The 22803-nt window shown below is 36.1% G+C and overlaps 1 long non-coding RNA gene across 1 annotated transcript; it reads right to left on the bottom strand.

Annotated features, from left to right (window-relative positions):
* Nucleotides 1–3931: 3931 nt before the first annotated feature.
* Nucleotides 3932–19229, bottom strand: LOC145669182 (uncharacterized). Its single transcript, XR_014128160.1, has 3 exons — nt 19041–19229; nt 16544–16678; nt 3932–4099 (listed from the first exon to the last, which is right to left on the bottom strand). It is a non-coding gene; the product is annotated as an uncharacterized LOC145669182 (long non-coding RNA).
* Between the last annotated feature and the right edge of the window lie 3574 nt (nt 19230–22803).

Consider the following 22803-nt stretch of genomic DNA (forward strand, 5'->3'; position numbering starts at 1 on the left):
TGAGTTTGCATGTACGCTATTCATAGATCCATTACTACCTGTAACTGGCAAGAGTTCGCAGCAACCTGTAATGGTTACTGAGTTTGCAACAAATCACATAAATTATACATACTTTGTGAAACGTAATTTCGGTTAACGCTGTATTGCACTTGTCTACTAATGAGGAATACATATATATGTGCAACATGGTTTGCAGGATGCCCTCTTTGCAGTACAGAACGGATAATTGAAAGTAATATTAATGTTTCGGAAACTACCTTTATTTCTCAAACTGGATTGAAACTGAAAGTTATGGAGATCGTGAAATCATATGTTCGATAAGTCAATATCATTCTTCTGTAAAAAGCGATGCAAACTTTTAATATCATTAACTTTCAATTCATTCAATTCGGGTAAGGACATCTTGTAATTCTCACATTGCAAAAATCTCCAATTTCCTGAATAGTCGCCATTAAGTAAACACATCATACTATCCAAAATAAGTTTTTGGACACAGCAACGCAGCATTTTGTAATGATTCGATGATAAAATATTTCACTAAAATAAAAGAAATGTTAATTTTTTGAGACAGCTTTTTTTTAAAGAAAGAAATTATTCAGAAATGGCCTCCGGTAATGTAATAGCTCTGCGTTCATTAGAACTTCAGAAAGTGATGGGTTTCCTTACACAACACCATTGCAATTTAATAAGGCTTTGGATTACCTATCAGATTCTTTTATAAAATTTTCTTTTTGATCAGACCAAAAAGTTTTGTCGCACTAGGAGCTCACCGGAAACAGTTAAGCACATTTTTTAAAATAAACTTTCGCAAACCAAAAATTAAACTTAGTCATCAGAAAAGTTCTATTTGACCACCTGTGGCGGTCAGAAAGCAAAACAATCGTGAAAATATCAGGACATTTCTGAAGTTGCTTTTCCAGATAACCATGTAATAAACAAACAACAGAGTTTACTTTTTAAAACCGTCAAGTTCAGTAAATGTATGACAGTAACTCGAGTCGTCATTACATACATACAGCAATACGGCCAGAACATCCTTTTATAAAATCAGTTATTCATATGTACGTAGTTTTGAAATGGGATAGTTTTGGGAATAGTCAAACTCTGCTGTGTACTTTGGTGTGTTTCCTGTGCAATGATCACCAAAAAGTAAAAGTATTGACATATCGCTGTGCGAGTAGCTAGTGGCTAAATTTTCGTGTACTTCTTAGCGAGTTCGACCACAGTGAAGAACAACGCAGTGCAGAGTCGGCTGCTTTAATTTGCAGCAGGCTCAAGAAACACATTTCGTTACAATACGATCTCTGCATATGGCCTGTCGAATCAAAAAGGTGTACAACCGTCATTTTGGGGGGGGGGGGATATTGACGTAAAACTTCAGCACTGAACCTTTAGTACAGGAAAACAAGAATATGTAATCAACATAAAAAGGGCACATAAGCCTATGTGTCCTTTTTACGTAGACCGCCTCAATTGTTCCTATTTACCTATGTAGTTTTGCCGTAAGTTTTGTAAGCCGTCATCACGTTCGATACTGTTTCTCAAGACAAATTTCGTCTCGCTCTCATCACGCAGTACAGTGCCAACAATTTACCCTCTTTATATCAGCGAAATCGACCACTTAACATTATCGGCGTCTGCTGAGTTTACTACACACTGCCGTTCTACACCTCCTCACGTAGTAACGAGCTTGCCCTAACACACCATCAACAACAGCACGACGCTGCGATCGACCCTTAATCGTTGCCAATCCAGATACGTATCTGGCATGTTTCCAGCTCCAGGTGTTTCCATCATTCTGATAAGCTTTTGTACATGTAATTTACTCTTTGAGTTTTACGTCCCACGGTTATGCCGGTTAGGCTAAAGGAGATGGTTATGATGAGTGATGAATGAAATGGTGGAATGAAGAAAGTGGGAGGAAACGGGAGAATCCCGAGAAAACCCAAGCACACGGTGTTTGTTCACCACAAAGTTCACTTGGCGGGGGCTGGGATCGTACCCGGGACCCCAAACACCAGAGGTGAACGCTCTACCACTGAGCCACCGCGGCCCCTGTAATTTACTCTGTTGCATAGCCGTGATACATATTTTATACTGTTCTTAAATCTACCTTATAATTTTTGTGCAGGGTTATTATTTCCAATAAACTGCGCATTCCTTACAGCTGAAATATTGCGGTTTCAGATATAGGAGTGCATGTTGAAAAGAATATTGTAATATAATGGTAGAGACGGTACATGGGTTTGTTTATTCTCTAACCCTTTTTTTACAAAAGTTCTATACAAGTCATGTGCTACAAATAAGTAGTTTCCTCTTTATAACAGTTCTTTTCTCTAAGAAGTTATACTTCCTGCCCGAAACAGCGTGAAGGTGGGTTGGTGTCTCCTGCTCAGTGCAGCGAGAAGATGAACCTCTTTCCCAAGCAGCGTGAAGGTAGGTTGGTGTCTCCTGCCCAGTGCAGTGCGGAGATGGACCTCCTTCCCTTAAGCAGCGTGAAGGTAGGTTGGTGTCTTCTGCTCAGTGCAGCGCGGAGATGAATCTCTGTCCCGAAGTAGCGTGAAGGTAGGTTGGTGTCTCCTGCACAGTGCAGCGCGGAGATGAACCTCTTTCCCAAGCAGCGTGAATGTAGGTTGGTGTCTCCTGTCCAGTGCAGCGCGGAGATGGACCTCCTTCCCTTAGGCAGCGTGAAGGTGGGTTGGTGTCTTCTGCTCAGTGCAGCGCGGGGATGAACCTCTATCCCGAAGTAGCGTGAAGGTAGGTTGGTGTCTCCTGTCCAGTGCAGCGCGGAGATGAACCTCCTTCCCTTAAGCAGCGTGGAGGTGGGTTGGTGTTTCCTGCCCAGTGCAGCGCAGAGGAGGGTTGATGCTTCTTGCAGAGGTGAGGTTAAAGTGTCTCTCCTGTGCAGACCAGCGCGAAGAGAAAGGTAAGAGTTATCAGCTGGAACTGATGATTACAAGAGACAGAGAAAAGTTATAAATAAGGACGCCCCTCAGGAAAGCCCACGTCCTGACAGAGAGTAAGGTATCAACCATTTGACTCCTCATATGCAGTTAGTATTCAACGGAAATGTGTGTGTCGCGGCTTCTATCTCTAACGAAAGACATTTACACGCTTGTCTGTTATAATGTGTTGAGAGGAAGAAAGAAAGATAAATAAGAAGACAGGAAAGACAGTTTCTCTTTAGTTCTGCTTTTACTTCTTATGCTTCTAGATTGACGGGGACACCCTTCACAACAGAGGTGTAGTGTCATGTCTTCTTCCTGATTGTTTAGTGTTTCTTGCCGTCCTTTGGAGGGAGAGCCCGTGGAGGGGCTGTCGGAGTCCTCCGTGGTTCTCCGTGTCTTTCCTCGTATTTTTTTGTACTCCTTCGTAGGTGGCTTGTGTCGGCTGCTTGATGATTCTCGTCAAAAAGCACATGCTGTTGTTTATAAATATGAGGGAATTTTCCGATATCTACATAAATGTTCGAGAAAAGTGTAAATAATTGTTTAATGGCAACGTGCAAGAAGTCTACTTTTATATTTTGTGCATAAAATATAAATGTAATTACTGTAATCACTGTAATTCATAAATATGGCAAATAAGTTACTTTTTATTGTTGGTAGACCTGTCGGAATTGCGAAGGTCTAGGTAGTATATTTTTAAAAAATGATCTAGTAGGCTGTTTCCTGAGAAAAAAGAATTTTCATGTAAGGCATATAACAGTATTCGCCTATACATAGAAAAATAATATGAGCTTTATCGTAGCTGTATAGTAAGCGTGGGAGACTCGAGATTCCTGGTGGAAGATCATGTGGTTTGGATTCCGCGTTCAGCTACAGGTCCACGTCTCATAGTTTGACTGTTGAAAGACATGCTTAAGTTCTAAACTATTAACTAATCAACCAACAGACAAATAATATTAAAACATAAACAAGTCAAATCATATGCCTCTTCTTTATTAAATGAAAGAAAAGTACATCATCAGGAAAATACAGTCATGTGGAAAAAATGAGTTATCACCTCTCGATGTAACAGATATTACATAACGGAATTAACATTTCCCAACACAAATCGAAGTTGTCATTTGATGATCAAATCTTGAGATTCGCTCCACCTGGGTGTTAAAATAAAACACACCTCACAGTATATGAACAAAACAAGTTACTTTCAGAAAATTAAAAGTAAACTAAGCTACTACTAATCTCTAATATAAAATTAGACAAACTATTAGTTTAGTTACAGCTACTTTTTTCAGTATCTTTTAACTTCCAATGTATTGATTTCCATAGCATAATGAATTATTGTTATCAGAAATTCTAAATTGTGTTCAGTAAAAATAAGGGTTCAGTTTCTTTAAAAAGGAAAGTATTTTTTTTTCTATCTTTATTAGTGAATTTCAAAATAATTTATAAATTATTATTGTTCGAAGACATGCATAAGAATTTCATTACCAATAATCCTCTTTAAGTAAAGATTAAAATATGCAGAATTTCATCGCTCTCAAACTCACAACGCTTTATTTAGGTTTTTAGTAACATATTTTAATTATTTAGTCATAAAATTTTGTTGCATACAAGTGAGTATGGGAAAAGACAAAACAAGTGAGTTTCGTTTCATTATGTGAAACTACGGTAGATTTCCTAACTACCCGAATTCAATTCTCAAACTATAACTATTGGTTCCAACGAAATAATATCAAAGATAGAACCTGTTCCTCAGACACTGAATCCGTAAAAGCCATTAGGTCTACTCGTAATCTTTTACTGTTTTCCCTTATGGCAATAAACGTTGAAACCGAAAATCGTTAATTTGAACCACTTTCGGTTGATTAAAAGGGTAAGGGAGAATATGGAGCCTATTCTTAAGACGCTGAATCATTTGCAAGGAACTGCTTCGCGATATATCTTCTAGTTTTGATTCTATGGAAATCAATTTTAAATCGGAAGTAGTAAAGTGTTAATGTTTACAATGATACATACTTTTCAGACACTGTGTTGGTTGGACAAAACCAATGTCGTTATCTATCATCGTTTCTGTTCTATGGCGATAAATGTTCCGAACCGGAAATTATTAATTTCAGTCATTTCCGGATTTTTACAGAGGCTGTAAATAAGGAATGGAACTTATTCTTGAGAAGCTGAATCGATTGAAGAAAAACTCGATCTCTTAATGTGTTTCCCCTATAGAAATAAGTATTGAAACCGGAATTAATAGTTAAATTGAACAACTTTTGATTTTGAATGAATGTGCGGGTAGTAATGGTATTTTATGATGAGGCGCTGCACCATTTGCAAGAAACAGCTCGCTCGCTCTCTTATTATTTTTGTTCTATAGCGATAAATGTTGAAACCGGAAATGGTTAATTTCAGTCATTTCCGGATCTATATAAAGGCTGTACATAAGGAATGGAACTTATTCTTGGGAAGCTGAATCGATTGAAGAAAAACTCGATCTCTTAATGTGTTTCCCCTATAGAAATCAGTATTGAAACCGGAATTAATAGTTAAATTGAACAACTTTTGATTTTGAATGAATGTGCGGGTAGTAATGGTATTTTATGATGAGGCGCTGCACCATTTGCAAGAAACAGCTCGCTCGCTCTCTTATTATTTTTGTTCTATAGCGATAAATGTTGAAACCGGAAATGGTTAATTTCAGTCATTTCCGGATCTATATAAAGGCTGTACATAAGGAATGGAACTTATTCTTGGGAAGCTGAATCGATTGAAGAAAAACTCTATCTCTTAATGTGTTTCCCCTATAGAAATCAGTATTGAAACCGGAATTAATAGTTAAATTGAACAACTTTTGATTTTGAATGAATGTGCGGGTAGTAATGGTATTTTATGATGAGGCGCTGCACCATTTGCAAGAAACAGCTCGCTCGCTCTCTTATTATTTTTGTTCTATAGCGATAAATGTTGAAACCGGAAATGGTTAATTTCAGTCATTTCCGGATCTATATAAAGGCTGTACATAAGGAATGGAACTTATTCTTGGGAAGCTGAATCGATTGAAGAAAAACTCGATCTCTTAATGTGTTTCCCCTATAGAAATCAGTATTGAAACCGGAATTAATAGTTAAATTGAACAACTTTTGATTTTGAATGAATGTGCGGGTAGTAATGGTATTTTATGATGAGGCGCTGCACCATTTGCAAGAAACAGCTCGCTCGCTCTCTTATTATTTTTGTTCTATAGCGATAAATGTTGAAACCGGAAATGGTTAATTTCAGTCATTTCCGGATCTATATAAAGGCTGTACATAAGGAATGGAACTTATTCTTGGGAAGCTGAATCGATTGAAGAAAAACTCTATCTCTTAATGTGTTTCCCCTATAGAAATCAGTATTGAAACCGGAATTAATAGTTAAATTGAACAACTTTTGATTTTGAATGAATGTGCGGGTAGTAATGGTATTTTATGATGAGGCGCTGCACCATTTGCAAGAAACAGCTCGCTCGCTCTCTTATTATTTTTGTTCTATAGCGATAAATGTTGAAACCGGAAATGGTTAATTTCAGTCATTTCCGGATCTATATAAAGGCTGTACATAAGGAATGGAACTTATTCTTGGGAAGCTGAATCGATTGAAGAAAAACTCGATCTCTTAATGTGTTTCCCCTATAGAAATCAGTATTGAAACCGGAATTAATAGTTAAATTGAACAACTTTTGATTTTGAATGAATGTGCGGGTAGTAATGGTATTTTATGATGAGGCGCTGCACCATTTGCAAGAAACAGCTCGCTCGCTCTCTTATTATTTTTGTTCTATAGCGATAAATGTTGAAACCGGAAATGGTTAATTTCAGTCATTTCCGGATCTATATAAAGGCTGTACATAAGGAATGGAACTTATTCTTGGGAAGCTGAATCGATTGAAGAAAAACTCTATCTCTTAATGTGTTTCCCCTATAGAAATCAGTATTGAAACCGGAATTAATAGTTAAATTGAACAACTTTTGATTTTGAATGAATGTGCGGGTAGTAATGGTATTTTATGATGAGGCGCTGCACCATTTGCAAGAAACAGCTCGCTCGCTCTCTTATTATTTTTGTTCTATAGCGATAAATGTTGAAACCGGAAATGGTTAATTTCAGTCATTTCCGGATCTATATAAAGGCTGTACATAAGGAATGGAACTTATTCTTGGGAAGCTGAATCGATTGAAGAAAAACTCGATCTCTTAATGTGTTTCCCCTATAGAAATCAGTATTGAAACCGGAATTAATAGTTAAATTGAACAACTTTTGATTTTGAATGAATGTGCGGGTAGTAATGGTATTTTATGATGAGGCGCTGCACCATTTGCAAGAAACAGCTCGCTCGCTCTCTTATTATTTTTGTTCTATAGCGATAAATGTTGAAACCGGAAATGGTTAATTTCAGTCATTTCCGGATCTATATAAAGGCTGTACATAAGGAATGGAACTTATTCTTGGGAAGCTGAATCGATTGAAGAAAAACTCTATCTCTTAATGTGTTTCCCCTATAGAAATCAGTATTGAAACCGGAATTAATAGTTAAATTGAACAACTTTTGATTTTGAATGAATGTGCGGGTAGTAATGGTATTTTATGATGAGGCGCTGCACCATTTGCAAGAAACAGCTCGCTCGCTCTCTTATTATTTTTGTTCTATAGCGATAAATGTTGAAACCGGAAATGGTTAATTTCAGTCATTTCCGGATCTATATAAAGGCTGTACATAAGGAATGGAACTTATTCTTGGGAAGCTGAATCGATTGAAGAAAAACTCGATCTCTTAATGTGTTTCCCCTATAGAAATCAGTATTGAAACCGGAATTAATAGTTAAATTGAACAACTTTTGATTTTGAATGAATGTGCGGGTAGTAATGGTATTTTATGATGAGGCGCTGCACCATTTGCAAGAAACAGCTCGCTCGCTCTCTTATTATTTTTGTTCTATAGCGATAAATGTTGAAACCGGAAATGGTTAATTTCAGTCATTTCCGGATCTATATAAAGGCTGTACATAAGGAATGGAACTTATTCTTGGGAAGCTGAATCGATTGAAGAAAAAACTCTATCTCTTAATGTGTTTCCCCTATAGAAATCAGTATTGAAACCGGAAGTAATAGTTAAATTGAACAACTTTTGATTTTGAATGAATGTGCGGGTAGTAATGGTATTTTATGATGAGGCGCTGCACCATTTGCAAGAAACAGCTCGCTCGCTCTCTTATTATTTTTGTTCTATAGCGATAAATGTTGAAACCGGAAATGGTTAATTTCAGTCATTTCCGGATCTATATAAAGGCTGTACATAAGGAATGGAACTTATTCTTGGGAAGCTGAATCGATTGAAGAAAAAACTCTATCTCTTAATGTGTTTCCCCTATAGAAATCAGTATTGAAACCGGAAGTAATAGTTAAATTGAACAACTTTCGATTTTGAATGAATGTGCGGGTAGTAATGGTATTTTATGATGAGGCGCTGCACCGTTTGCAAGAAACAGCTCGCTCGCTCTCTTATTATTTTTGTTCTATAGCGATAAATGTTGAAACCGGAAATGGTTAATTTCAGTCATTTCCGGATCTATATAAAGGCTGTACATAAGGAATGGAACTTATTCTTGGGAAGCTGAATCGATTGAAGAAAAAACTCTATCTCTTAATGTGTTTCCCCTATAGAAATCAGTATTGAAACCGGAAGTAATAGTTAAATTGAACAACTTTTGATTTTGAATGAATGTGCGGGTAGTAATGGTATTTTATGATGAGGCGCTGCACCATTTGCAAGAAACAGCTCGCTCGCTCTCTTATTATTTTTGTTCTATAGCGATAAATGTTGAAACCGGAAATGGTTAATTTCAGTCATTTCCGGATCTATATAAAGGCTGTACATAAGGAATGGAACTTATTCTTGGGAAGCTGAATCGATTGAAGAAAAAACTCTATCTCTTAATGTGTTTCCCCTATAGAAATCAGTATTGAAACCGGAAGTAATAGTTAAATTGAACAACTTTTGATTTTGAATGAATGTGCGGGTAGTAATGGTATTTTATGATGAGGCGCTGCACCATTTGCAAGAAACAGCTCGCTCGCTCTCTTATTATTTTTGTTCTATAGCGATAAATGTTGAAACCGGAAATGGTTAATTTCAGTCATTTCCGGATCTATATAAAGGCTGTACATAAGGAATGGAACTTATTCTTGGGAAGCTGAATCGATTGAAGAAAAACTCGATCTCTTAATGTGTTTCCCCTATAGAAATCAGTATTGAAACCGGAATTAATAGTTAAATTGAACAACTTTTGATTTTGAATGAATGTGCGGGTAGTAATGGTATTTTATGATGAGGCGCTGCACCATTTGCAAGAAACAGCTCGCTCGCTCTCTTATTATTTTTGTTCTATAGCGATAAATGTTGAAACCGGAAATGGTTAATTTCAGTCATTTCCGGATCTATATAAAGGCTGTACATAAGGAATGGAACTTATTCTTGGGAAGCTGAATCGATTGAAGAAAAACTCGATCTCTTAATGTGTTTCCCCTATAGAAATCAGTATTGAAACCGGAATTAATAGTTAAATTGAACAACTTTTGATTTTGAATGAATGTGCGGGTAGTAATGGTATTTTATGATGAGGCGCTGCACCATTTGCAAGAAACAGCTCGCTCGCTCTCTTATTATTTTTGTTCTATAGCGATAAATGTTGAAACCGGAAATGGTTAATTTCAGTCATTTCCGGATCTATATAAAGGCTGTACATAAGGAATGGAACTTATTCTTGGGAAGCTGAATCGATTGAAGAAAAAACTCTATCTCTTAATGTGTTTCCCCTATAGAAATCAGTATTGAAACCGGAATTAATAGTTAAATTGAACAACTTTTGATTTTGAATGAATGTGCGGGTAGTAATGGTATTTTATGATGAGGCGCTGCACCATTTGCAAGAAACAGCTCGCTCGCTCTCTTATTATTTTTGTTCTATAGCGATAAATGTTGAAACCGGAAATGGTTAATTTCAGTCATTTCCGGATCTATATAAAGGCTGTACATAAGGAATGGAACTTATTCTTGGGAAGCTGAATCGATTGAAGAAAAAACTCTATCTCTTAATGTGTTTCCCCTATAGAAATCAGTATTGAAACCGGAAGTAATAGTTAAATTGAACAACTTTTGATTTTGAATGAATGTGCGGGTAGTAATGGTATTTTGTGATGAGGCGCTGCACCGTTTGCAAGAAACAGCTCGCTCGCTCTCTTATTATTTATGTTCTATGGCGATAAATGTTGAAACCGGAAATAGTTTATTTGAGCTATTTTTGATTTGTATAGAGAGTTAACAGAGGAGATGGGAACCTATTTTGGGGACGCTGAATCGATTGAAAAAAATGTCGATATCTCTGAGTTTTGGCTTTATGGAAATCAGTATTGAAATCGGATGTGGTAGTAAATTATAACCACTCTCGGTTTCCGTACAGTTTTGTGTGTTGTGAATATATGCTTCCACAATCGATTGCAGAATCGATTGAGATCAGAATCGATTACAGAAAACTGCTTGAGGCTTTTTATTGCCATTTTCGTTCTATGTTGATAAGAGTTGAAACTGAAATTATTTTGAACCACTTCCGGCTTGAATAGAGGGCTAACGGAGGAGATGAAACCTATTGTTGGGACGCTGAATTGATTACAAGAAACAACTTCTCTATGTCCTTTACCGTTTTTGCTGATATCTGTCTTCAGACGGACGAAGTTGTTTTAGAAGACTTCACTTATGCATAGCATAGTTTGGAAGTATAAAAAAAAAAAAAAACCTTATGGATCAGAAATAAAATTCTCAGGCCTGAAAACACTCACTTAACTTACGTATCAGTTTCACTAAGAGTAAGGTGAAATAACAATAATATGTGCTCTTGTATGACTTAACATTTGATCAACTTTCAAATGGAACCATGAAGAATATCCCAGAAACAATAAATTGTTCTTCATAACCCAGTGTTTTATCTCTCTAAATTTTAATTGTACCATTGTCGTTTTATTGTCTTAGATTTTGAATTTTCAGAATCCAGGAAATCCTTAAGTAGATATAACTACTCATGTGTTAGTGATTTGACCATTAGTGGTACATGATTGTGAATTTTGTTCAATTCTACGTAGAACGTGTTGATTAGATTTATAGTACACCAATTAACAGAACAAAAAATGTTTGGGGTGCTACTACCTTGATTTTACACAGCTCTGCATTAAATATTGAAATTGTGTTATAGCTAGAAAGAAGAAATAATTAAAGAATGAAAAAAAAAATCAAAAACTTTCCCCGCTAGTTATAATGATTAACATGCGTGCCATTGGTGAGCGTGGTCTCAGATTCGATTCTTGGTACGAGAGAATTGAACGCATTACGATGTTTCGAATACCACTTGTAGATCCACTTTTTTAAAAGCCTGTTCTTGAGGCTGTTTGTAGAGCCTGTTTTTTATAGCCTCGGTGCTGTAAAACAGGCTAAACTTTAACAAAGAGAGGCAGTTAAGAGAGTGGCATGGCACTGGATTTTTTTAAAAAAAAGAAGTGAGAAGAAAGAAAGAAAGAAAAGAGACTGAAGAAGGCAAATTAACAAAAATTGAAGTTATTCGTAAGAAGGCTTCCTATCGTTGGGAGCTAGGGCCGCGATGGCTCAATGGTAGAGCGTTCACCTCTATTGCGCGGGGTCCCTGGTTTGATTCCCGCTCATGCCAATTGAACTTTGTGGTGTACAAACACGGTGTGCATGAGTTCTCCCGTTTCCTCCCACTTTCTTCATTCTACTAACTTCTCATCATCACAGTCTCCTTTAGCCTAGCCTTTCATTTCATTTCATTTTGTTGGGAGCTGTTTTCATCAGCAACTAAAATGTTCAAAGTATATTGATAAAGGAAACATTATTATTATTATAAAATGCAATTCCTTTCCCGATTTTCCTTAATACTGTATTATTAGTAGCCTAAATTTGAAAAATGTTAAAATTTCTATAGATCCTATATTCCCATGAGATGGCAGGCGAAGTATGTTTCGCTTCCAGTGAAATTTCTCTCCTTCACATTGGATTTAAAAATAGAAATTGCTTCTGTATTTGCAGAGAAAGAATCACATGGTATTGTTTCTCTTTCAGAAATGGACAAGTTTTCACTTGTGTCCAATTCTGCAATTTTATGACTTTCTTGTAGTTTTTTGAGGTTGATTCTCTGACAAAATAGTGGATGATGTTGTTCGATTGTTTATTCTTTGACGTCCTAACTGTTTTTTTTTTTTTTTTTTTTTTTTTTTTGGAAGGGGGCGATGTTCTGAGCCGGCCGGGACCTTATTAACTAACTGATCTTTTCAACATTGACTTAATATTAGTGTCTACCATTTAAGAAACCGGAAAACACATTCGGAACCTGCATTTCGAAAAAATTAATATTGTATGTAATCTACGATTGTCATCCGGAAAATGAAGACCGTTTGATTACATATACATAATTAGGCCTGTACATAAGGAAAAATACAATATTCATTGGAGGAAGCTATTCTGTTACATACCTGAAGCTTCCTTCACTTCTCTACATAATCACCACTTTCATTTAAACATTTATCGTATTTGTTCACGAGCTTCAGAATTTCTATGTTATACTCTGCCCATGACCACGAGAACCTCCAACGTACATTTCGTACGATAGACGCAGATGCTTTAATGTGTTATTCTTTACGTGCCTTATTATCGAACCTACCGGTTGTCCCATAATAATGTATATGATATTTGACTGACTATAGTATTTGTAATTCTGGACAAAAAGTCTCGATATGGCAACACTGTGTAGCCGGATTGTAGGGATAAAGGTCACTGTACTTAGAACCGTTAGTGTGTGCCAGACGGAATGGCGGAACGGATGAAACATTCTCGAACCGCTGGACCGGTCGACGTGGGACTGTGGAGTGGCCAGTTCGATCTTCCAATTTGTCGCCAACTAATTTTTTCTTAACGGGTATTTTAAAGGACAAAGTATATCAACATCACATATTCAATTTGACCGAAATACGGGAAGCTATCACAGAAGAGTTCCACAGATATAGTGTATTGGTGGACCATGCCATGAAGAATAAAGATTAAAATTCTTGCAAGGAAAGATATGAGAGTAATGTATTTATGTTTAATTTTATGTTTACGTTATGTTGCTAGTTTCTTTACCACAGTCTTTGAAACACCATATATATATGTAATTATGAGCTACCCTGTGCATTGAGTGCTATGGTTCGTAATATAGCAATGATAAACGAACAGTGATTAGAATATACACTGTAAAGTTGAGTTGGACTGTTGTATTGAAATAACATGTAGAATAGTACACTGTAAAGTTGAGTTGCCGAAAAAATATGCAATATTACACTATACTTAATACTACACTATTATAATAGGTGATATCTTCAGCTCTGAATACTTTTACCTCTCAGATACCCATTTTATAGAATTTGGTCTGAGCTCTAAGTCACATTTGGGCGAGAATGTGATGTCGGAGGAAGATGGACAGAGGGAAACAAACGAAGATGTTATAAAACGGATAGGAGAGAAGAGGATGCTTTTAGCCAGCATCCTTCGTAGAAAGGCAAATTGGATTGGAGATATCTTGCGAAGGATTTGTTTCTTCATACCACCATAGATCGAAATATAGAAGAAAAAGGAGAAGTAGGAAGAAGAAGAACACAGATTATTGGCGATTTGAAAAATAAAAGATAATATTGGGAGTTAAAAGAGAAAACTGAGGATCGAGAAACGTGGAAGAAACATTACTAACATCTCAACATTACTAAACGGCGTGACAAACATCTTGGTATTTGAAGGCGGCGCTGCAAGTTCCCTTTAAATGCTGCTAGCAAATGAGAGGCCAGCGGTATTGCCACGTTTATTTTGTACACATCCACATCTATCACCTGACCGCGCTGTAGTTTGTCTGCTTAGCCATAGCCACACCCCTTAGCACTCAGCAACGTCGCTCCAGAGCTTGCGTCTTATTCCTTTAGCTGAAATGCCAAAATGTTTGTCACAGGCTTAAGCCCAAACTTAAAAAAAAAAAAAAAAAAAAAATAATAATAATAATAATAATAATAATAATAATAATTAATCGGAGGGCAACCCAAAGGCAGAATAATAATAATAATAATAATAATAATAATAATAATAATAATAATAATAATAATAATAATAATAATAATAATAATAATAATAAAAGAACAGGTGATCTCTTCTCCATCGCGGAGATTAATACGGAATACCAATATTTATAGGTTATGGATTTTTATTTAGACGGAAGTGTCCTATAATTTTCCAGACTAGGACGATAAAATTGGAACCGTATACGCAATGAAACTTTGGTGTATATTATCCAACATTTATCTCTAGGGGTTCAACACAACGAAAGCGATGCTCGTATAGCTTGTCAAAACACCTCTGAACATTCTTGACGCCTTGATGTTGAAACTGTTTCAATGTTTGCAAAAACATCAAATAAAACTTGGTCAATTTGAATTTCGTGAAGTGGAAGTACTGAAGAGATTAAAAGATTAGGAAATTATCAAGAAAAGTGGTGGACAAGCAGATACCGGTGACTTGGCGCATTGTCAATCAAAAGGGCCCATATGTACCGTGTTGTCGGTATAGTGGATGGAACCGTCGAATTTGTGCCCACAGATGCTTCGAGATTTTCAATCGACCGTCTGTATATTTGGAACAAACTCTTTTATGATTTATAGGCTACTACTAGAATCAAAGATTGTGAGAAGCATCTTCTTGATGTGGGACTTCTGCAGGAGAACTTTCTCAGGTTTTGTAGATTCTTGGCTGTTTTACATCGAATTCTGGCACTTCTTTAAGGCTGAAAACACGATGTTCCGTCATGGATCACGACAACTTCTAGGTCATACTTCTCCTACTTACCTTCGTTACCTACATTTCCATCTAGGTTGGTGTTGCTAGTGTCACAGTAACTGTTATGGTATAATCCTAACATTAAAATTTATGTAAGAGAGGGAAAACACGAGGGTAACTGGAAGAATATTTTTTCAAATCTTGTAGTAACTGCATGCACTACGACATCAGTTCTTAAAATCATGGGACACATGGACAAACAAATAATAAATCTATATTTAATGCATGTGAAAAATAAGCTTCACTTTTGATAAGCACAGTGATTGAACATCGTGATCCAGCTCTTAGACACATCAATTTTTAAAAAATCATATATTTGGTCACTATAAACAGAGTGACTGAAAATGCAAGAAGTCAAACAGGCATTTTGAGGTGTTCAAAATTTGGTTATGCGTGTTTGTGGGCAAATAAATGATGATGCAACTGACGAATACCTATGTCTTCCTAACAATTATGTATATATTTTGTTAAGGTTGAATAAACGTGTTGTGTTATCTAAATTAAGTGTCATTCCTTGTGATCAGTGAAAACTGCTTGACTACTACATTAACCTTCTTCAAAGTGAAAACGAAAGAGAAAGCCAGGAGGAAACTAAAGAAATAAAAGAAAGGAAATCAAAGAAAGAAGATGAAACAAGAGAAAGAGAAGATTTAAAAGACAAATAGACGAAGGGGAATGGAAGAAAAGGAAAGTAAAGAAAAGAGAACGAAACAATGGAATGGAATTTTAAAACTAAATTCCACGTTGAGCTTCGGAAACAATTCCTAGTGGTACTTTATACTCAAGAACATTTTATGTCAGTTCTACAAATTATTTTCCAAGTAATAAACAAAAACACTGGAACAGATCCGTTTACCATGGGTCATCACGTCTAGAAGGTTCAGATGGGCAGGTCGTGTAGCCAGAATGGAAGAAAGTTGGAACGCTTTCAAAGTTTCAACTGGAAATCCAATCGGGAAACGACCATTACGAAGATCTGGGGCAGATGAAAGGACAATATTAAGATGGATCTCACAAAAATACGAAAAGTAGAAACTGGATACAGTTGGCTAAGGATAGAAGTCAATAGAGAGCTTTTGTGAACGCGGCATTGAATGTCCCGAGTTAAATAGTTAGATTTCGGTGCCCGGCGGAAAATAATCGTAAAGCAGATAGCCTATTTAAGAGTATGAACCAAACTAGCTACATGCTTACGTTCCTACTACGTATAATTGAAAAAGTAATTAAATGTAATAAATAAATAAATAAAACTGTCCAAATACATTGCACAATCTGAATGTACTAAGTCAACCTTGGTCATTAACAAATTGTGGTTTCTGATAGCTAATTTCTATGTTTTCCCTTGGAAGCCACTAGTTTCAATAGTAGAGCGCGTACGTATAAGATGGTGAAGAGTTGCTGCTTTAAACGCAGGGGACGTAAGCTTGTAATAGATAACATGGTGTCCGTGGTTTCTTTTGGAATTCTTCCGACATTTCTCATTGTCTCCGCTCCACTTTTATTATCAAATTCTTTTATTAATCATCCGTTTTTCTTAACCTAATGAGCAACTACAGACTGAAGACTCCATTCAATTTTACGTTATTACATATAAAATCCTGAAGTAACTTCTAATGTTCTATACCTGTGAGTAAGAAATTATTCTTACCTTGTCTTGTTTGCGTTTCGATTTACCATATTTAATATTTAATGTTACAAGATATTCTGCGTTTGGTATTTTCCGTAGCATGAACTTAAGAAGAATATCCTTTATTATCAGTATAATCTCATCCTGACTAATATTCTGAAAAAGGAAATTTATTTATAAATTACGACCATATATATTAATTCATAGAAATCATCTCAATAAATAAATAAATATTTAGACTGAAGTACAAGTGAACGAAGTAGCTGAAAGGATGTAATATAATCTGGAAAAGACAGGAATATTTTTAGGTGAGCCGAACGCATCTAGAATCCATCGAGGCTCAAAATGTAAATTAAAGTATGCTGAAAAATTGTCATTTGCATGTGTATCTATTAGTTGACAGAGTGTATTTCTAATAGGAACGAAACTTATAGCGATGCAATGATCTACTTCTATTAAAAAAAATAAATAACCCTTCTCTGATGTCTAAAATGTTTATTTCTAAAGAAAAGTACCATTAATTATTATAAACTACTTAATAAGGTAATTTTAGACTTACTCATGTATGCCTTTAGGTTCTGAGTCTTACATAGATACCTAAAATGTTATAAAATACTTAGTAAAGTAAAACCTGTCAACTTGGCCACCTCTCTAAGTTGGCCGCTTGCTTATCTTGGCCTTGTTCGTCTTGAACCTGCATTTCCCCATAAGACATTCGTTACTTATTATTCTGTAAGTTGGCCACCTGTCTCTCTTGAAAGTTGGTCGCGTTGAAGCAATGTTTATCCTATGATAATAATTTATTTACCTGTGTATCTTGGCCACGCAAAATATCGTTTTGTTATTTTTCTTACTTCTTTTGTATTCCCATATGAGAGGCACATGTTCCGTATTTGTGGCTGGAAACAAGAGAACATGGTTTCCCACGATTTGTTCTTGTAGGTCAATGGACAGAACAGTACCCTGATAAAGGAGTGGTGAAGAAAGATGTGAATAAGAAAAAGCACATACAGGATTTCAGGAAATGGTTGTACGTATTTGTTTATCCTATCTGTTTTTGTAAATCGCTAGCTATATCGATTCCTTTCATCAGTGGGAAGCTTCAGTAATTCCGGAAAATTCTCAAGGTTGAAGCTAACTCTCTCAGTTGTCACCTACTGGCAACTGACGGTTGTCGAAAGGTAGCGGACTTTTTCAGATATATATTCACTTAAAATATTCTTAAAACATCTTTCGCTCCGAGGGAAACACTTATAACTCATTAATATGAGGTAGTTAATTACGTATATTTTTATGATTACTCTATATGCAATACTTAAAAGCAGCTGTCTGCCATTGCTTATTAAAATTTTACAATCACGTGATACTAGAAATCCTATTCTAAAACTATACCAATCACACTTAATCTCTGAAAGTTGGCCACCTGTCTAAGTAGGCCAAGAGTAATGCTAATGGCTCCAAGTTAATTTGCGACGTTGCCACATTGTGAAATTTTGATTCACCATAGCGGATGAAGGAGGCCCCGGAGGGAATAACATCATATAACATTTTCGCTTTATTTTGGCCTCTAGAGTCCGTGTGCCCCATTTTTAGAGCACCTGAATGTGTGCGTGTGTAACTGTGTTTGTAATATTTTTATTAGTAATAAGTAATATTAAATTCAGAACTTTCAGTCATTAAGAAATTCAGTAATTTCTATAATTTCAAAGATACGTAGTAGCCAAACTATATTTTGGATTTTAAATACAAATGTTAAACATATTCTTTACCTCCCTCGATCAATATCGAGAAATTCGCAAATAATACTGAATTTCCGTTACATTTCACAAAATATATTTCTTTTTTTACTTTGAAAGAATCGAAATTAAAATGATATCTGTATGGTCATATTCTACTGTATTGAAAATTCATTTCCTATCGATAGTATAATATGTTGTAAATAGTTGTAAATTTCCATAACTGTTCTCCATGTGGATTTTTATAGAACCAAAGATAGTATTGTCAAATTTAACAAAAAGTCCAAGATACGCTTCTTGCAGAGAGCTATTATTTGTATATACAAGAATACATAATGATTGTTTTTAGCTGTTGCGATGGTCTGTCCAAGTAGCTTGATAAAAAAAATTCATCGTAGCGTAACAACAAAAGCTGCTTCTCTGTACCTTTTTTTTTTTTTTTTTTTTTTTTTTTTAAATCTTGATAAGCTGAGTGTAAGGGAGCCGAATTCTACTTCGTCCCGAGCACCAAAATCTAGCAACGGAACTTTGTCTGGCACCAGAGTTGTGTGCCTTAACTATTTGGTTATTTTTTGTATTTTTCTCTTGATTGTTTTCTGAGAGAAAATCTGCTTATCATCAAATGTAGATAAGATATTTACCTACCAGACTCAAAATTATTTACGGACTATTTTTCACATACGACACAGTCTTTATATAAATGAATTATTCCCTATATAGTTATTATTGTTCATTGTTTCTTCTTCCCCTTAAATGTGAATATTAGGAGTTGAAAATCTTACCTTTTAGAATTAATGACTTTTGCTTTGGTTCACACAATGTATTTCCTTTTTTAAGGTTTGTTATTCTTTCACTGAAACAAATTTCAATTATATGAAACTTCTTTTATGCAAATGCTGTTCTTGGGTTATTTCCAGTTTGTAACTTCCTTATAATAAGCAAATTAATGAAGTTAAATAAATTGAATAATATCTTATTGTTTCTAGGACAATCGCTATTTATTAGTAACAATGGAAATAAAACTGGAAATGTATTTATATATAAAATTATAATTGAAGACTTTGGGGTAAAAATCAGTCGAGTCCAAAAAGTAAAAGTGTAAAGGACATAGCTTCACAAGGGTTTCTCTTCATCCGATTTTCTTCAAACTTGTCACATATATACTAAAAATGAATCGACACTTTTTGTTTTGTTTTGTTTTTCGGAAAATAGGTTAAGGGGCAAAAGGAGCCCTTTTGAAAATAGGCTCCCCTTGATTAAAAAGACCACTTTAAAAAAACGGAACTCTGCCGGTTCAAAGATGACTTGAAAGTAGGAAATACGAGTTTTGCCGTTTTTTTTCTTTTTTTGCGAGAAAAGGGTTGCAGGGCAATGGTCCACTTCGAAATGACAAAGAATCCTACACAATCCTTACGGAAATTGGATTATGGTAAAATTGCTTGAAACCGTGATATGTTGTAGATATGGTGTACCTGAGGAAAAGTCTCAATAAACACAACCACAAATCACTGACCGTTTGGCCACTACAGGGCCATTTTTTTGAAACCACTGAAGATAACGACATTCTGGATTTCGGAAAACTGACTAAAACCGTGATATATATTGTAGATATTGTGATCCTGAGAAAAAAAAGTCTTAATGGGCATAACCACCAATTACTGATCGTTTGGCCACTACGAGGCCATTTTTTTAAGCAGCTGAAGAAGTGATATTCTAGATTTCGATGAAAATGACCTAACTCATAACTAGAAAGACTGCATAAATTCCGGTTAAATCAAAACCTTTCGAATGTAAAGGTACTTTTAAACAGTTACTATGTTATAAATTAATTATGTATAAATTGATCTTCCTTAAATCCCCATTCTCAATACATCGACGTCATTCTGAGAGAAGTAACTAATACGAGCCGCCATCAAGTACCGAAGAACAATTAGTCCTCATCATACTAACTATTAAATCCAAAAAAGCTTAGCTCGAAACTCAAAAAGCAATTCGAGAAAATCGATGTTAATCTTTCTGACATATAAGGACAAAGTGAACTATTCTGAATATAAAATATAAATTAGCAATCAGTACTTTGATCGAATACCAAATTTGAGTTGATTTTTAGCAAACCACCTTCTGCAAAATCACCTTCATTACAATCTGAAATATCCACATAAAAGTATGAGTTGTACTGTGTGGGCCAAAAGTCACATTATACCCCTAACACAGGAAAGAGTTCTAGATTGGGGTCCACATTGGTCATAGGTAACGTTTTATGGATCTAGCAAGCTCAGATACACAAGTGACCATTGTGGCCGCCATGTTGGAGGCTGCCATCTTAAATATCACATTTTTTTTAAAAAAAAAATACGAAAGTCGTTATGCGAGGCCATGTTTTATATGAAATATTTTCGAAGCAGGGTAATGTCGCTGACCCTTTGGTCTTTGTTCATTATGTTTCTTATGTGGATTCCCCATAACATACGCTTGAAACAACAATCTTTTGTAAGTATGTTGTGTGCCATACGTCTCTTCCATTCCCCATGCATGGCGGCTAGCAATGTCTCTGGACTCACAGTAGTACATGCATCTTCCATCCATAGCACCAAATGCTGTAAATTCCTGATTTTGACTGTATATCAAGGCTTTAAATAAGATAGACCCACAAGTAGAAGTACAGTTGCGTGAGATTCTAAAGCGTGATGAGTTCCGCAGTGTGAAACTCCCGATCCACCTCCTAGGAAACTGCTGATACAGGTAATTTCGTGCACCATGTTCGAAATGGGGAGGGTATCCATCGTGCTAGAAGATGATGGGTATGAGTCCTACAAAATTGACAGCGTGTGCCGTGAGAAATGGTCTAACGATTCTTGTATCAAAATTACTACGCTGGACCATACCTTTTTGTCCACAAGTTGTCTCTGAGATTTAAGTCCAATGTGGGCTGTTACTCCAGTAACAGTAGTTTTCTTTGTTTACTTCTCCGTTCACGTAAAAATATGCCTCGTAGAAGAGCAATATGTTCAAGAGGAGATCCGAGTTCGATGGTAGTTCATCTTTCGCCCGTTCGGTAAACTGCATTTGAAGGTCTGGATTGTTCTCTGTCAGATGTTGGTGCATCTGGATTTCACTTGTTAACAGAAAGTAGCCTCATGTGCTACGTTGAGAGTTTTTGCTGAGGTGTGCGAGGACAGTAGGAGTGCTTGTCTTATCTGTAGACGATTTCGGACTAACATTGCAAGGTATATCGGACACAGATCCCGTCTCTCGAAATCTGTTAGTGAGTTTGTTAATATCATCGTGGGAATGGGCTCTTTATTCGAGACCTGAACGAGCAGAATTTTGGGCCCAAGCTCAAGCCATCCTGAATGTACCTTGGTCCAGCCCAGCTATTGCCTGGAAAGTTTTGGAGATTTCTAACCCAAGGCAGGCCCGGCCCAATAAGTTAGATGCCGCTAAGTAGCACAACGGTAAATATTGCAATGTTTGTAATACCTTTCACTATACCTTCGTGCACATATACTTAAAGGTTTGGTTTTATTCCAATTATCGTTTAACGAAACTAATTAATTATTATAAAACCACAGATCCTCGATTCGAACCCGGCCCGACCAAAAACGCTTACGGGTGTTTAATACACAAGGTTCCTGGTTCCGTTCCTAGCGCTACCGTAGAATGTTTAGTATTGACCCTGCATTGAGAACAAATTGTAGACAACTTAGTTAAGAGCTGCGGGATTTAGTTCAGAAATCGAGATGTGGTCGATGAGCTGATCATATATTACTCTACTGAAAGCTGTCTGGAAAGACATAGTTTTTCTAGGTTGTAATAATAGGGAATTCAGGTTTTCGAGTCATTTTACGAGGAACATGTGTCGGCCATAGATTTTCTCCTGATTTTCATTAAATACCTCAACAAATGAATTGGTGACTCAGTGGAATGCGTATCCAAAGTATTAAGAGTCCCTGGTTCGACCTAAGACCAAATATTTTTGCACTAGACACATTGCTCCCGTAGGCTTTACAGGACGAATAGGAATTTCAAGAATTTCAAGACCTTTACGTTGGCGCCCCAAGTACCCCTTCTAATTGTCACAGGGAGATGAACCATACCTTGTTGTAAAGATTATGGAACACAAATTCCAACGAGCTAACTTTTGTGCCCCCTGTGCCAAACCCGTAGAAGAAGAATATTTGTTTTGTAAAAAATGAGATTTTTTGTTTTTGGAAATTTGTGAAAAGCTGGCAACACTGTTACTTGTACGCAGGGACAAAAAATCACTTGTATGCCATACATTGGGTACAATGACATAAAAACATGAAGGGCGAAAGTTCAATACCAAACGAGGAAAAAAAAACTCCAGACGTGTTTCCCATGAAAATCACCCTGTGCATATTTTTCGAAATACGTTGGTCTACCCTGACGCCTCTAATCGTCACAAAGATATAATCCATACCTCCTTGGAACGTTTATGGGACATATTCTAACGAGGTAACTTTTGTCCCCCCGTGCCTAATCCGTAAAAGAAGAAGAAATTACAAAAAAAAAAAAAAAACATTT

Source organism: Thermobia domestica, chromosome 13 (assembly GCF_964235325.1).
Source record: "Thermobia domestica chromosome 13, izTheDome1.hap1.1, whole genome shotgun sequence".
Lineage (NCBI taxonomy): Eukaryota > Metazoa > Arthropoda > Insecta > Zygentoma > Lepismatidae > Thermobia > Thermobia domestica.